Source organism: Mangifera indica, chromosome 19, assembly GCF_011075055.1.
Source record: "Mangifera indica cultivar Alphonso chromosome 19, CATAS_Mindica_2.1, whole genome shotgun sequence".
NCBI classification, from domain to species: Eukaryota; Viridiplantae; Streptophyta; class Magnoliopsida; order Sapindales; family Anacardiaceae; genus Mangifera; species Mangifera indica.
The window spans coordinates 5,004,645-5,018,208 of NC_058155.1; the positions used below are offsets into that span (position 1 = coordinate 5,004,645).

The window sequence follows — 13,564 nt, forward strand, 5'->3', positions numbered from 1 at the left end:
AAAAGAGATATTTTCTCGTACTTTGTCAAACATCATTAATGAAATTAGTTAACTTTTAGAGGGGGTATTAATTAAAATCGATAAAATATTTTTCGTTTAAACTTTTTTAAGCAAACGTATATTGGTTTTACTTTTATAAGTAAATTTACTTTTAATTTCAAAAATATCCTTATCGACTTATTACATCACTTTCAGCAACTTTTGTGTGTGTATCACAGTGTATAGAGGCGTAAAAGGTACATACAAGATGCGTAGGTGCGTGCAGAGTGAGTACATGGTGCATAGGTGCATACAAGGTGCGTGAGTGCGTGCAGGGTGTGTACAAGGTACATGGGTGTGTGCAGAATGTGTGAAGGGTGCGTAAGTGGAGAGCTGATACGTGGGGTGCATGACTATTATATATATATATATATATATATATATATATATATATATATATATATATATATATATATATATATATATATATATATATACCTCGTAGTCTGCACGCACCTTAAGCACCCTATACGTACTTTATATGCAACTTGCACGCACCCTGCACACACTCTACACACCCTTTACACTCCATACACACCGTGATACAACATTAGTTTGCACTTATCATTCTCCTTATCTATGCTATTTTTTTATTACTATTTGTATTTGAAACTTAAACAAAAATTTATCAATTTTTAATCCTTAAAACGTGAATTAGTGATAGTTCGAACAAAAAATTATCAAATATGTTAAAAAAATTTTAGGCGATCGAGTGTGACGTAAATCGTTGGGAGTGACGTAATACGCTAGGAGAGGGTATTTTTAGAATTAAAAGTAAATTTGCCTATAAAAATGAAACTGCTATATGTTTGCCTAAAAAAGTTTATGCAGAAAATTTTTTATCGATTTTAATTAATATCCCACTTTTAGAATAGACATATTAAATAAACAAAAACGCCCTTCATAATTTTTAGCGCTGGCAAAAGATACATAACATTTCATCCTAAAATTTTATTGAATACAATTTCACCCATATTTTATAAAAAATAAAATTTAAACTTAACATAGTCGTTGACGGTGAAATGTCACTAGCAACTATTAAAATCTCATTGGATCAATACAATTTAGCCAAAATTGTATTGCCAATTATGATTGAAATCGCACCAAAATAATGATATTCTGACTGAATTATACCATTCTAATACAATTTCTATTAAATTACATTATTTCATGTGATTACAACTATTGTAAACCTAATTTTCAATTATAATTGGCGCGATTAAGAATTTAAGATTGATTGGAGCTAGGGTTAGAGTTTTGCTTTTTTTAATTGAAGATATATATCTAAGTGATAAAATTTTAAGTTAATGGAGAAAATGCAATATATTTTTATTTTATGGGTAACCCTGTAATATTTTATATATTTTACAAATTAATAAAAATATTTTTTAATTGTTAAAATTAATACATAATTTTTTATAGAAGTGAAAAAAATATAATTTTATGACTTTAAAGATGAAATCTTATCGTTTTGACATAATTCTAATTAAGAAAGAAATTGATTCTCTTATTTAGTATATCTAGGGTGTTCTTAAATTTTAATTTATCGCACCCAATGAATTAGCCAAAATACTTTCTATGTCCAATGAAACCGAAGATCAAAGTTGATATGTCAAGGGTTAAATTGTAATTTTAGTAATAGTAAATCTGAAAAAAATAAAAATAAAATAACTAATTTATAAATATCATTCCATTATGATGATTAATTGAGTCTCCTTACACCGCCACCATTGATAAGCTGTTGCAATCGTCACAAACTTGGTTGTGATTTGTAGTTGACAAAACTAAATTTAGAAATTACCACAAAATCGAAGTCACGATGCCTATGTAAACATGGCCAATGATTCTTCTAAATAATTTCACCTTTCAAATAAGAGTATTTCTATATTTTCATCAATTTCCTAGTTAAAGTTAGTAGATTTTACTATTAGAACTAGTTATCAGATGGAAAAACTAAATTTCAAACTTAGAGGGTGGGAAAGTTATTTCAAAAATCTTGGGTGGGACATTGTATCTCCGTTCGGCCGTCAATCTTGCACTCATCTCCCACAAAACTGGCAGAGAAGGTGAAAAACATCTGCCGTGCCTTTCCTTACTGAAATCAAAACTTCGAATTAGTCAAGTCTTCTTTCCTACCTTCTTCTTCCCCAATTTCTCTTATCCCCCTTTAATTCAAGAGCAGTCATTCATCACTCAAACATTTGAAATTAAAACAAAAATTCTCTACTTTTCAAACCTTACAAAATGCCCCCCGAAGCCTCCCTATTTTCTTCGACACCTCTCTCTTTAACCCTCTTTTTCACCCTCTCATCAGCTGCCATTCCGTTGGGCTCGACTCTTTACGCCTCAAACTTGAACGCGTCTTGGTCCTCTCCCAACGGCTCGTTTTCTGTCACTTTTATTCAAGAAGGCCCTTCAGCTTTCTTTGCCACAATCATTTACGCCGGCGGAGTTCCCGTCTGGAAAGCTGGTCAACGCATCGTTGAGTCGTCTGGTTCTTTCCATTTGCTCCCCAGTGGGACTCTCCGCCTCGTCAACGGCTCCGGCGCCACCGTCTGGGACTCCAACACTGAGAACCAGAACGTTTCCTCGGCTTCGATTGAACACCGGCAATCTCGTGCTGCTTGGTAGCAATTCTGTTTCAATTTGGTCCTCGTTTGATCATCCAAGTGATACTATTGTTCCGTCTCAGAATTTTACTTACGGAAAAGTTTTGGATTCCGGTATATATTCTTTTACTCTTATTCAATCGGGGAACCTTACTTTGAAATGGAATAATAGTATAATTTATTGGAACGTTGGTTTAAATTCATCTATCGAGTCTAATTTAACTTCGCCTGTTCTAAGATTGCAGTCTATAGGGATTTTATCTATAGTTGATCCAACGTTACCTAGTGCAGTTATTGTGGCTTATAGTAGTGATTATGCAGAAGGGACTGATATATTGAGGTTTTTGAGTTTGGATACCGATGGGAATTTGAGAATTTATAGTACTGCTAGAGATAGTGGGACTATCACTGAAAGATGGGCTGCTGTTGCTGATCAGTGTCAAGTTTTTGAATATTGTGGGAATATGGGTATTTGTAGATATAATGACACAGGTTCTGATCCGGTTTGCACGTGTCCAAGTCAGAATTTTGAGTTGGTTGGTGCTAAAGATAGCAAGCAAGGGTGTAAGAGGAAAGTGGAGATCGAAGATTGTCCTGGGAGTGCTACTATGTTGGAGTTACCACATATGAAGTTCTTGACATTTGTCCCTGAGTTGACCTCTCAGGTTTTTTTCGTAGGGATATCAGCTTGTAGGCTGAATTGTTTAGTTACTGGATCTTGTGTAGCTTCAACTTCATTATCAGATGGGACAGGGTTGTATTACTTGAAAACACCGGATTTTGTTAGTGGGTTTGAGAACCCAGCACTTTCTAGTACTTCCTACGTTAAGGTATGTGGACCAGTGTTACCAAAACCTTCAAGTGATGCTCTGGTAGTGGAGGATAGCAAAAAATGGAAGTTACGATTTTGGATTGTTATAATTGTGGTTGTGGCTACCCTTTTGGTTTTGGTTGCATTGGAGGGTGAGTTGTGGTACTGGTGTTGCAGAAATAGTACTGAGTTTGGAGGTTTGTCTGCCCAATATGCGCTTCTCGAGTACACCTCGGGTGCACCTGTGCAATTCTCATATAAGGAGCTGCAACGCTCAACGAAAGGGTTTAAAGAAAAGCTTGGTGCAGGACGTTTTGGGGCTGTTTATAGAGGGATTCTCGCTAATAAAACAATTGTTGCAGTGAAACAACTAGAGGGGATTGAGCAAGGTGAAAAACAGTTTAGGATGGAGGTTGCTACAATTAGTAGTACACATCATTTAAATTTGGTGAAATTAGTTGGCTTTTGTTCTGAAGGAAGGCATAGGCTTCTGGTATATGAGTTCATGAAAAATGGGTCTCTTGATAACTTCCTTTTTGTGAATGAAGAGCAGTCAGGTAAGTTGTTGAATTGGGAATATAGGTTTAACATTGCTCTTGGTACTGCTAGGGGTATTACATATCTTCATGAGGAGTGTCGAGACTGCATTGTCCACTGTGACATAAAACCAGAAAATATCCTCTTGGATGAGAATTATAATGCCAAAGTGTCGGATTTTGGCCTGGCAAAGCTCATAAATCCAAAAGACCATAGGTACAGAACATTGACGAGTGTTAGAGGTACACAAGGATACTTGGCACCAGAATGGCTGGCAAATCTTCCAATAACTTCTAAATCTGATGTTTATAGTTATGGGATGGTTTTGTTGGAGATGGTGAGTGGGAGAAGGAATTTTGATGTCTCACCAGAAACTCATAGGAAAAAGTTTTCTCTGTGGGCTTTCGAAGATTTTGAGAAGGGCAATGTCAAGGGCATTGTTAACAAAAGGTTAGCTGAAGATGTGGATATGGAGCAAGTAATGAGGGCAATTCAGGTGAGCTTTTGGTGCATCCAAGAGCAACCATCTCAGAGGCCGATGATGGGGAAAGTAGTTTAAATGCTAGAAGGAATTATGGAGGTTGAGCTGCCACCAGCACCTAAGGCGTCGATGGAAGGTTCTGTAGGCGGGGCCAGTATGAAATGAGCAGTAATTTCAGTGCTCTCTCAATTTTTGCAGCCTCAGCACCAGCTCCCTCTCCATCTTCATCAGTACAAACCGGGTTTCGCCTTTACCTTCAGATAGAAATTTTGAGAGGGCATCTTCATCTCAACTATGATTATCCGACCCAAGCTGAAGCTCATTCCACACTTCTAGGACAACCGAAGGTTTTGTTTCTACTACAAATCTGCATTTCGTAGAAAGAGTTGTTTCTCAAATGTCAAATGTGATATCGATATCTGACTGCCCATAGCACATAATCAGTATGGTGCTTACCATCATTTATGAGTTTCCTGTACAAGTTCTTTCTCAGTTTATTCAAGAAATATGTAAATAGGATCCCCTTTTTATTCATCTTTCTTTTGTACTTATCATTTGTAAATGTAATCTGTTACAGGTTTAATGTTATAATTTAGTTGCAAAATTTTTCTGCTATTTTTCACTTCCTGGGGTTTGTGTTTTTCTAGTGACACCTATAAGCCTAAAATAGCATCCTCACCTCCCTTAAAATCCTAGATGGATTTGGTTGGGGTTGGCTCGGATAAAATATGAGACAGTTTGAGTTTGGTTTGAGTTCGATGAGTTGGAACTTTGTCTAGCTTGAGTTCGGCTTAAAATTTGATCGTTTGTGAATTCAAGTTAACCCTAGTTCAAATTCAAGTTTGGCTTGGATCGAAAAGATTTTGTTTCATATGCATTTATACAAATGCCATTTCAAGTAGTAAAATTTTGTTACAAAGAGGAAAGAATTAGAACAATCAACTGTTTCAAACTTTATATGAATACGGAAGGATTAGAAACTGTCATCAAATCAAAGAGTGAATGAGTTCCTTACCAATGTTTTTAGAACCAATCGGATATCGATTTGATAGAAAAAACAATTTAGTTTAATTGGTAATCAGACTAATTAATTGTTTAAAAATAATATTAAAAATAATTTTATATAATTTATGATTAAATATGTAATTTTACTTATTTAATATTAAAGTAAACTTAGTTTGATAATGTATGTATATTCAAATATGATAAATAAGCTCTTCGTTTAAGTTTTCATAATAAATTTTTGAAAAAAAATTAATTTTTTATATTAATTAAGTCAAAACCTAATTTTATACATAGTTCAATTGGTTTGGTTAATAATTAACAGTTTAACCAATTGAACCAACCGATCTAATCTAGTTTTTAAAGCCAGAGTTCTCCTTCCTAAAGCGCTTGGCTGGTGCTGCTATTGCTTTGACAAAGCGCCAATATCCTGCTTACTCACCTACATAGATAGAGAAATTGATTTACAGCCATATATCTAGACAGCAAAATTTTTGAAAAACTAAAGAAGTTAATGTCTAACATACAAGGTAATATTCAGACAACCATCAAATAATATACTATGAACTAGAATGAACAAGAAATAGGCTGTTGCAATAGAAGTTGCAAGAGAATTGAGAAATCAAATAATTCTTAAAATAGATAATATAATTAGATGTACAAAATTACCTTTTATATTAAAAAAGAAATTTAATTAATATAATTAAGGTAAATTTATCAATTTAATTTACGGAATTACTTTATTATTTCTACACTTTATTAAATTCATCTACTAATCTTTCGTTTGTCCAACAATCTTTTAAGAGATTTGAAGAAATATTAGTTCTAAAATATTTAATATTAAGAAATAAACTATATAATACAATCCAAATAAAAATTCTAAAATATTGATTATTTTATTTGAAGATATCTTTTGTTATATTTTAAATGATAATTCCACTCTCCACATATCACCTTTACATTTACTCACATTATCTAAAAAAATTTATATTGTCAATTTGTAGCCATTAATTTTTCATCATTGATCACATATTAAATAATGTGTCGCATTACATGCATCTGACTTTTACATTTAGGAATAAAGCGTTGATTATTTGTTTTATGTGTTCCCATCTACCATGTGTCAACGCAAACCACCATTGTTAGAAAACATTTATTTCTGACCTTAAATGATTTATAAAACAATACTTTTTTAATTATAAATAATTTTAAATACTAATTACAATAGCTGTCGTGTCTTTACCTTAAACCGATTTCATTAATAGAAACACTTCACAAGTTGACACTTGACTTTTTCAAACTTAATGGGAGAAAATTTGTCATTTTGTCAAACCTTGGGTAGTAATTAGTCTTTTGACCTTGATTTTATTGTAGGGAAATTAAAATTTTTACTCTTTTTTTTTACCGTGTATACATATATACCACTCATTTTAAAGTTTAAACAAAACTACCACTACAGTATAACATTTTTCTAAAATACCCTTATTGATGTAACTCATGCAGAAAGAGAGAATATTATCTCTGTTTTTTTCTTTAGCCTTCCAATGAGAAAAAAATCTCTGTAGTATAGAAAAAAAAATTCTTCAACAAAGAAAACATGTGATTGAACAATAAAACTTATATGTTATGTGTTTTCTTTATGAATAATTAAAAATCAAATAATGTATGATAAATTAATGTTCATGAGTTCATGTAAAATTTAATTTTGTTGTGATTTTATATTGTTAGATTATTTAATACTGTTATTTCATATTGTTTTTATTGTTTAAAGTTATTATAATATTATATTAATGGTTATAAAATACAAAATTTTAAATCTGAAAAATTTTCAGACAAAGAACGAGTTGGCGTCGCCAACCCCTTGGCGGCAACGCCAAGGGGTTGGCAACGCCAACACCCACTAGCTTATGTTTTTTTAAAATTTAGTTCACTAGATGGAAGATTCAGTTCACGCCAACATCTGTATAGTGGGTCCCATTGAATTTAAAGATTTTTGGATTCTCTTTTATACAATGGGGTCTACTGCATTTGAAGATTTCTGTATTCTCTTTCATAAAAATAATATTTTAACTTATATGCCCCCACCACATGAAAGAAAATCCAAAAAATCATAACAATCAAATAAAAGGGTTGGCCAATGCCAACCATTTTTAATTCAACGCCAACTTTTTTTTAACATTTTTTTGTAATTGTTTTTTTTCAGTTAAACCTAAACTCTTTATTTTTGTTAGTTAAATTCTATCAAATGATTTTTTTTACTCATCACAGTACAATTCTAAGGTTATAGAGAGAAAAAAGAGAGGATTTCTTTGCATAAGTCCTCACTTGAAAGCTGAAGAAGAAGAGAGAACAAATTTTCAAAGAAAAAAGAGAATCTCTATATGGGTTATTTAAAAAGGGGTATTTTAGAAAAATATATTACTGTTATAGTATCTTTGTTTAAGTTTTGAAATGAGTAACATATATGTATACACGAATTAAAATAAAGCTAAAAATTTCAATTTCCCTTTATTGTATCCTTTTTTACACTTGGGGAAATCTTTGTGGGAGTCAAGGACCGATATGTCAGTGACACTATTTGAAGCTGTCTGATGATACAGAGAAATGAAGACAAACTTTCTATGATCTAACTATTACCATTAATAACATAAATTCATGTTCTTTTTCCTCCCATTTAAACATAACAACTACAACTGCTTGTTCTAATATTACAATAGTATATAATTCCTCAAATGCCCCCCATCACTTATAATTAGTTATTAAAAATAGTAAACAACCTAAGTCTTATGGTGAACTTTGTAGATTTGCAAGCCTTCTCCTTTTGGTCTTTGTTTGATAATTGCATATATGGGATGCTTTTTTTCTCATTTGAGCTTTCCTTTATTAAGATTGGTACAACCAAATGAAGTGGTTGCACACTAACATGTTCACTATCCTTACTAGGCTAATTGAATATAAATGATGACAACAATGGATTACCCTTTGTATTGGAGGGGGAATAAAGCATGAAGACCGCCTATGAAGAGATTGCAAAGTTCCATCTCATAATTCTTTTCACAATAAATAAGTGATTGTGTCTTCGAAATCAAATTTTTATTAATTATTAAAGTTGAATTCAAGCGGAGCTTAAATTTACTCAAATTCAGCCTCAACAAGTTTTAATAGAGTTAACCTTAATTCAAGCTTGAGCTTGATATGAAGATTTAAGCTTGGGCTTGACTTGAGTTTGACTTATAATTGTAGCAAAATTAAATTTATTTATTAAACTTAAACTTATTTATTTTTTCAAATAAAAGAAAACATGGAAAGAAGTTGAAATGTGATGAAAAATGAAAAGATAAAGACTATTTATAATCGGTAGGGTAGATGATTGATATTCTTATCACCCAGGGTGAAACACTAGAATTCGGTTAAATACTTATTTATAATAGGTAGAGTGGTACTTGAAAAGATGTGCAAAAGTCCCGCATTGTAAAGATATAATGCTTACTTTGCTTGTCCAAATAGATATGAGTGGATAAACTCAAAAAGTGTCTTAGTTGTGAAAGTTGACTTTACATATGAGATTTGATATGCCTTCCCCAATTAGCACCTAACACATACATCTTTTTGCACATCTCACTATGGAAGACCCATGAGTATAACTTTCTTCATCACCACTTTTACCTTATATAACTTGCATGCCCAAGCTTTGCATGCCATAAGTCTGGTGTCCCACTCTTCCTTGTCTTGTCTACATATGTTGTTTGTGTTAACATTACATGGATAAAGTCTAGTTAATGTCCCTCAATGATTGGTGTACTTGTGGGCTTTAAATTATGATACACCTTGACATCACTTGGGTCAAACATGACATAGTTGCTCAAAGTTGTGAGTTATGACACTAACAATTAGAACACATTTTGTAGTTTAAGCCAGTATGAGTCGAACTGAGGTGTTATCATTGTCTAACTTACATGGGTAATATGCAACCTTGAATTGTCTATGGTGACAACTACTTGTCATCCTTTGTATTCAGACAAGGTTGATAAATTGTTTTTATCTCTAGTCATGTGATTAGACAAACCTGAGTCTACTATCCAATTATCATTATAATTGATTAATTTATCACTCATCGTGACAAAGGCCATTATGTCATCATTTGTCTTAGTGATACAAAAGATTAATCGTCAATTGCATAGAACACTTAGGAATCCCATTCTTCTTCATGGTAAAGGTTACATCATTTCCTTCTACTCATCTATATATGCAATCTCTAATAAAGTAGCCTTTTTTTCCACAATTATAACATAAACCATTGTGCCTCTAACTACTATTCTCTTCACAGAGATTTCTTCCATAATTTTGACGAGCTTCCCTTGGTTGAAGGCCTATTCCATATAATTGCTTTTGTAGATTTCCTTGTCTTTTTCTTGGTCTACATATTTAAAATTTTTTATATTTATTTGTTTGTCTTTGTACCCTCTTTTATTACTAAAAAGAGTATTTTCATTATATTTCACTGAGACATTAGACATTTATTTATCGAAAGTCTCTTAACTGGCCAATACATATTCTCTAACTTCATCAATGTTACCTACTTTACTTATCTACAAGTGGTCGTAACAATCCTATTATACATTAGCCTTAGCCTATGAATGATAATTCTCTCTCTTTTTGTATTAGTGATCTCATTTTAAGGATCTAGCTTAGAAATTTCATTACAAAGAAATGGACTACTATTATGTCTTGTTGTGACAATGACAAGAGCTTATTCTCTAAACATTACAACTTTGTGTTATTGTCCTTGCATATATGGCTACCAGTGTATCCTAAGCCTCCTTTGGTGTTTTCACAGTGTTGATGTGTTGTAGCCACTCATTTTCTATTGTCATAATAAGAACATATAGAGCCTTACCGACTTTAATATTCCACTCCCTTAACTCTTCAACATCTGCGGGTGGTTATGGTGTTTTTGTTGGCAACTGTATCCTATAAATCTCAACCCAACAAATAAAATTGAATATGGGTGATCTTTTTGTTACCAATTGTATCATAAATCTCAACCCAACAAGTAAAATTGAATATGGGTGTTCCAATTATTATAATTGGATCTATTGAGCTTTTTGAACCCTTCCAACTGAACTTGAAAAATCTATCATAGTGACTTGGTTATAATACCAAACATTATATACAAGTAAGCTTGATCCCCAACCAATTAACTTTATAGTCTCAAACTATATAGTAGCAGTCTTAGTGTGATTCCTAATCACTTGATTTGTGTTTTATGGTCCTTGACCACCTTTAGAGCCTCAACGATAATGATCCCTAACCACTTGTTTTAATATCACTTGTTGAGAGAAAGTGGTCATTATAAAAAAAAATAACTTTATCAATATTCAACAATTGCAAATCTATCACAAAACCACACTTACACATTAGCGCTACTCAATTTTATTTTATTCTCACACTTATGAAGAGGTAATTCTCCACTACTTACTTCACAATACTTTTCTACACTTACAAAAAACACCCACTTACTAAACATTCATTCACAACACTTAACACTTGTATACTAATATTGAACTCTATTTTTTTGGACATATACATGACTAGGACTTAGACCTATCTGTAGTAGTTGATGTCGATTTAGTAGTTGACATATTGAGTTATCTTTAATATTCTTGATTGGTGTTTTACCATATTGGGTGGTTTGTAGCAAAGTTTTGGATTCTTGTGGAGAAAGATTTTTCTAGATAGAGGTGGTGATTTATTTTAAACATTCCCACTTGTACTAAAATCATTACTATAGTATTCAATACTTATTTTTTCAAGATGATGATCTAATTGCTTTTGTGTCATTGTTTTAGTGAGTAGGTTAGACACATTATCTGTTAATGATGTCTCTTGGACCAATATTGCTTTAGCTCCAAAGAATTCTATTAATATATGATATTTTTGCTAAATATGTTTTGACTTTTGGTGAGCTCTTATTTCCTTTGCGTGTGCAATAATATCTTTATTATCATAGTACAATGTTATCAAAAAAATAATGGTCAGAGCCATGGCGAGTTCAATTACGAGCTTACGTATCTAGAAACCTCCTTTGCCATTTTTGAAGCGACAATGTATTCAACTTCTGTGGCGAAGTTGATAGAAATCGATTGTTTAGAACTTTTTCAACCGATGACTTTTCTATTATAAATGAAAATGAATTCAAACGTAGACCTTCTATCATCCACATATGATTAAAAATAAACTTAAACTATCAAGAAGATAGATAAAAAGAGATCGATCATCAAAGGTTTGAGTTAGTGGCGAGAAAAGAGGTGAGTTTCATAGAACAAGGTGATGAGAGAGAGAGAGAAAAACCATTAAGTTTTAGCGTAGTAGCTAGTAGTAAGGTAACATTAGGGGTAATGCAAACTAATGTTGTTTTAATTTTTAGTTCATCATTAATTTGATTCGAATTATGATTGAAACTTGACTTGTGGCTCAGATTGAAATAACATTAACTCAACTTGTGAGTAATTCCAAGTTGAGTAACACTGATCTCTAACTTAGCTTAGAAAGTAAAACAAATTCGACCCATCGATTATGCTTGGATTGAGCTCGATCCATCCAAGCTTGTTTGATCCATGTTGGGATCCAAGGTTAAGCTAGCTTGGATCGAGACAAACCTTACCTTAGATTAAAAAAATTCTTTTATACCTCTTGAAATTGAATAAATTTAGTTTCTTTTTCTAAATGAAATATTACTCTAAACTTCCTTTGTGTGTGTGTGTGTCTCTCTCTATATATATAGGCCAAAAGACTTATTCTCACCCAAAAAGTAGAATTTTCTGAAGTTTTCATCCATTAACTTTAAAAAAAATCTAAACATCCACTCATCCATTAATTTTTGTTATTACAGTCATGGGTAAAATTGTCATCTAGCAAAATATTTAAAAAGACTAAAAAATTATAACATTTTCTCCCAGGTTAAAAAATGTAATAATTCCCCAACCTTCTCACCTAAGGTTTGAAAAGTGACAAATTCTTATCTAAGGTTTGGACGTTTTTTCAACGGCTTCTTCGACTATCGGAGCTAGCTTTCCTTACCTATCTTTTGTCAGTGGTTAAAGAAAAAGGAACGGTAACCACTTTTTTATTCGTCTGAAGTTCAAAGGGCACAAATCTCGACCATGACACTTGGATCTCAATCGTACAATTTGTCTCCCTAACATTATTCAAGTGTCTCTTATCTTTATCCCAACATTGTCTGAAAGTCCTTATCATCACCTGAGCATCATCCCATCGTCATTGTGGGTGAATTGAGCATCATGATTGAGATTGACAAATCATCGAGCATTGGATGAAGATAAAAGTGGTTGTCTGTCCTTCTTTGACTATTAATGGAAAATGGATGGGGAAGGCTGACTTCGATCATCAAAGATGCCCTTGCAAAAATTCCAAACCTTAGGGAGGAATTTGTCACTTTTGAAACATTGGGTGGGGAGGTAAGGGGAAATTATTAGATTTTTAAACCAATAAGTGTAAATATGATAAATTTTTAGTTTTTTAAAATATTTTTGTTATATGATAATTTTACCCCTAATTGTAATATAAAAAATTAACAGATGGGTCAGTGTTTAATTTTTTTAAAATTAATAGGTGAAAACTTGAGAAAAAACTAATCTTTAGGTGGGAATAAGTCCTTTGGCTCTCTCTCTCTCTCTCTCTCTCTCTCTCTCTCTCTCTCTCTCTCTCTATATATATATATATATATATATATATATATATATATATATATATATATATATATATATATATATATATTCTCTCAAATATTGGAAATTTTCATGGTATCAAAGCATGGTTAGAACAACTATTGCACGATCATGACTTTGACAAAAATGGCTATTGAAGTAATAACTAAAAGGAAAGAGAAGCTTGTGCATTCCATATTAAGCAATTCTGACAAACTAGAAGACCAACTGGTGTCCTACCCTTTATAAGGGACAAATTACTCAATATGGTGTAGGAGCATCATTAACACATTGGTGTCCAAACATAAATTTGGTTTTGTAGATGGGAGACTACCAAATCCATCTACTGGTGATCCAA

At 32.4% G+C, this 13,564-nt stretch overlaps 1 pseudogene; it reads left to right on the forward strand.

Moving 5' to 3' along the window:
* The first annotated feature begins 2,040 nt into the window (after positions 1-2,040).
* On the forward strand, positions 2,041-5,092 carry LOC123202807 (annotated as a pseudogene).
* Positions 5,093-13,564: the final 8,472 nt, after the last annotated feature.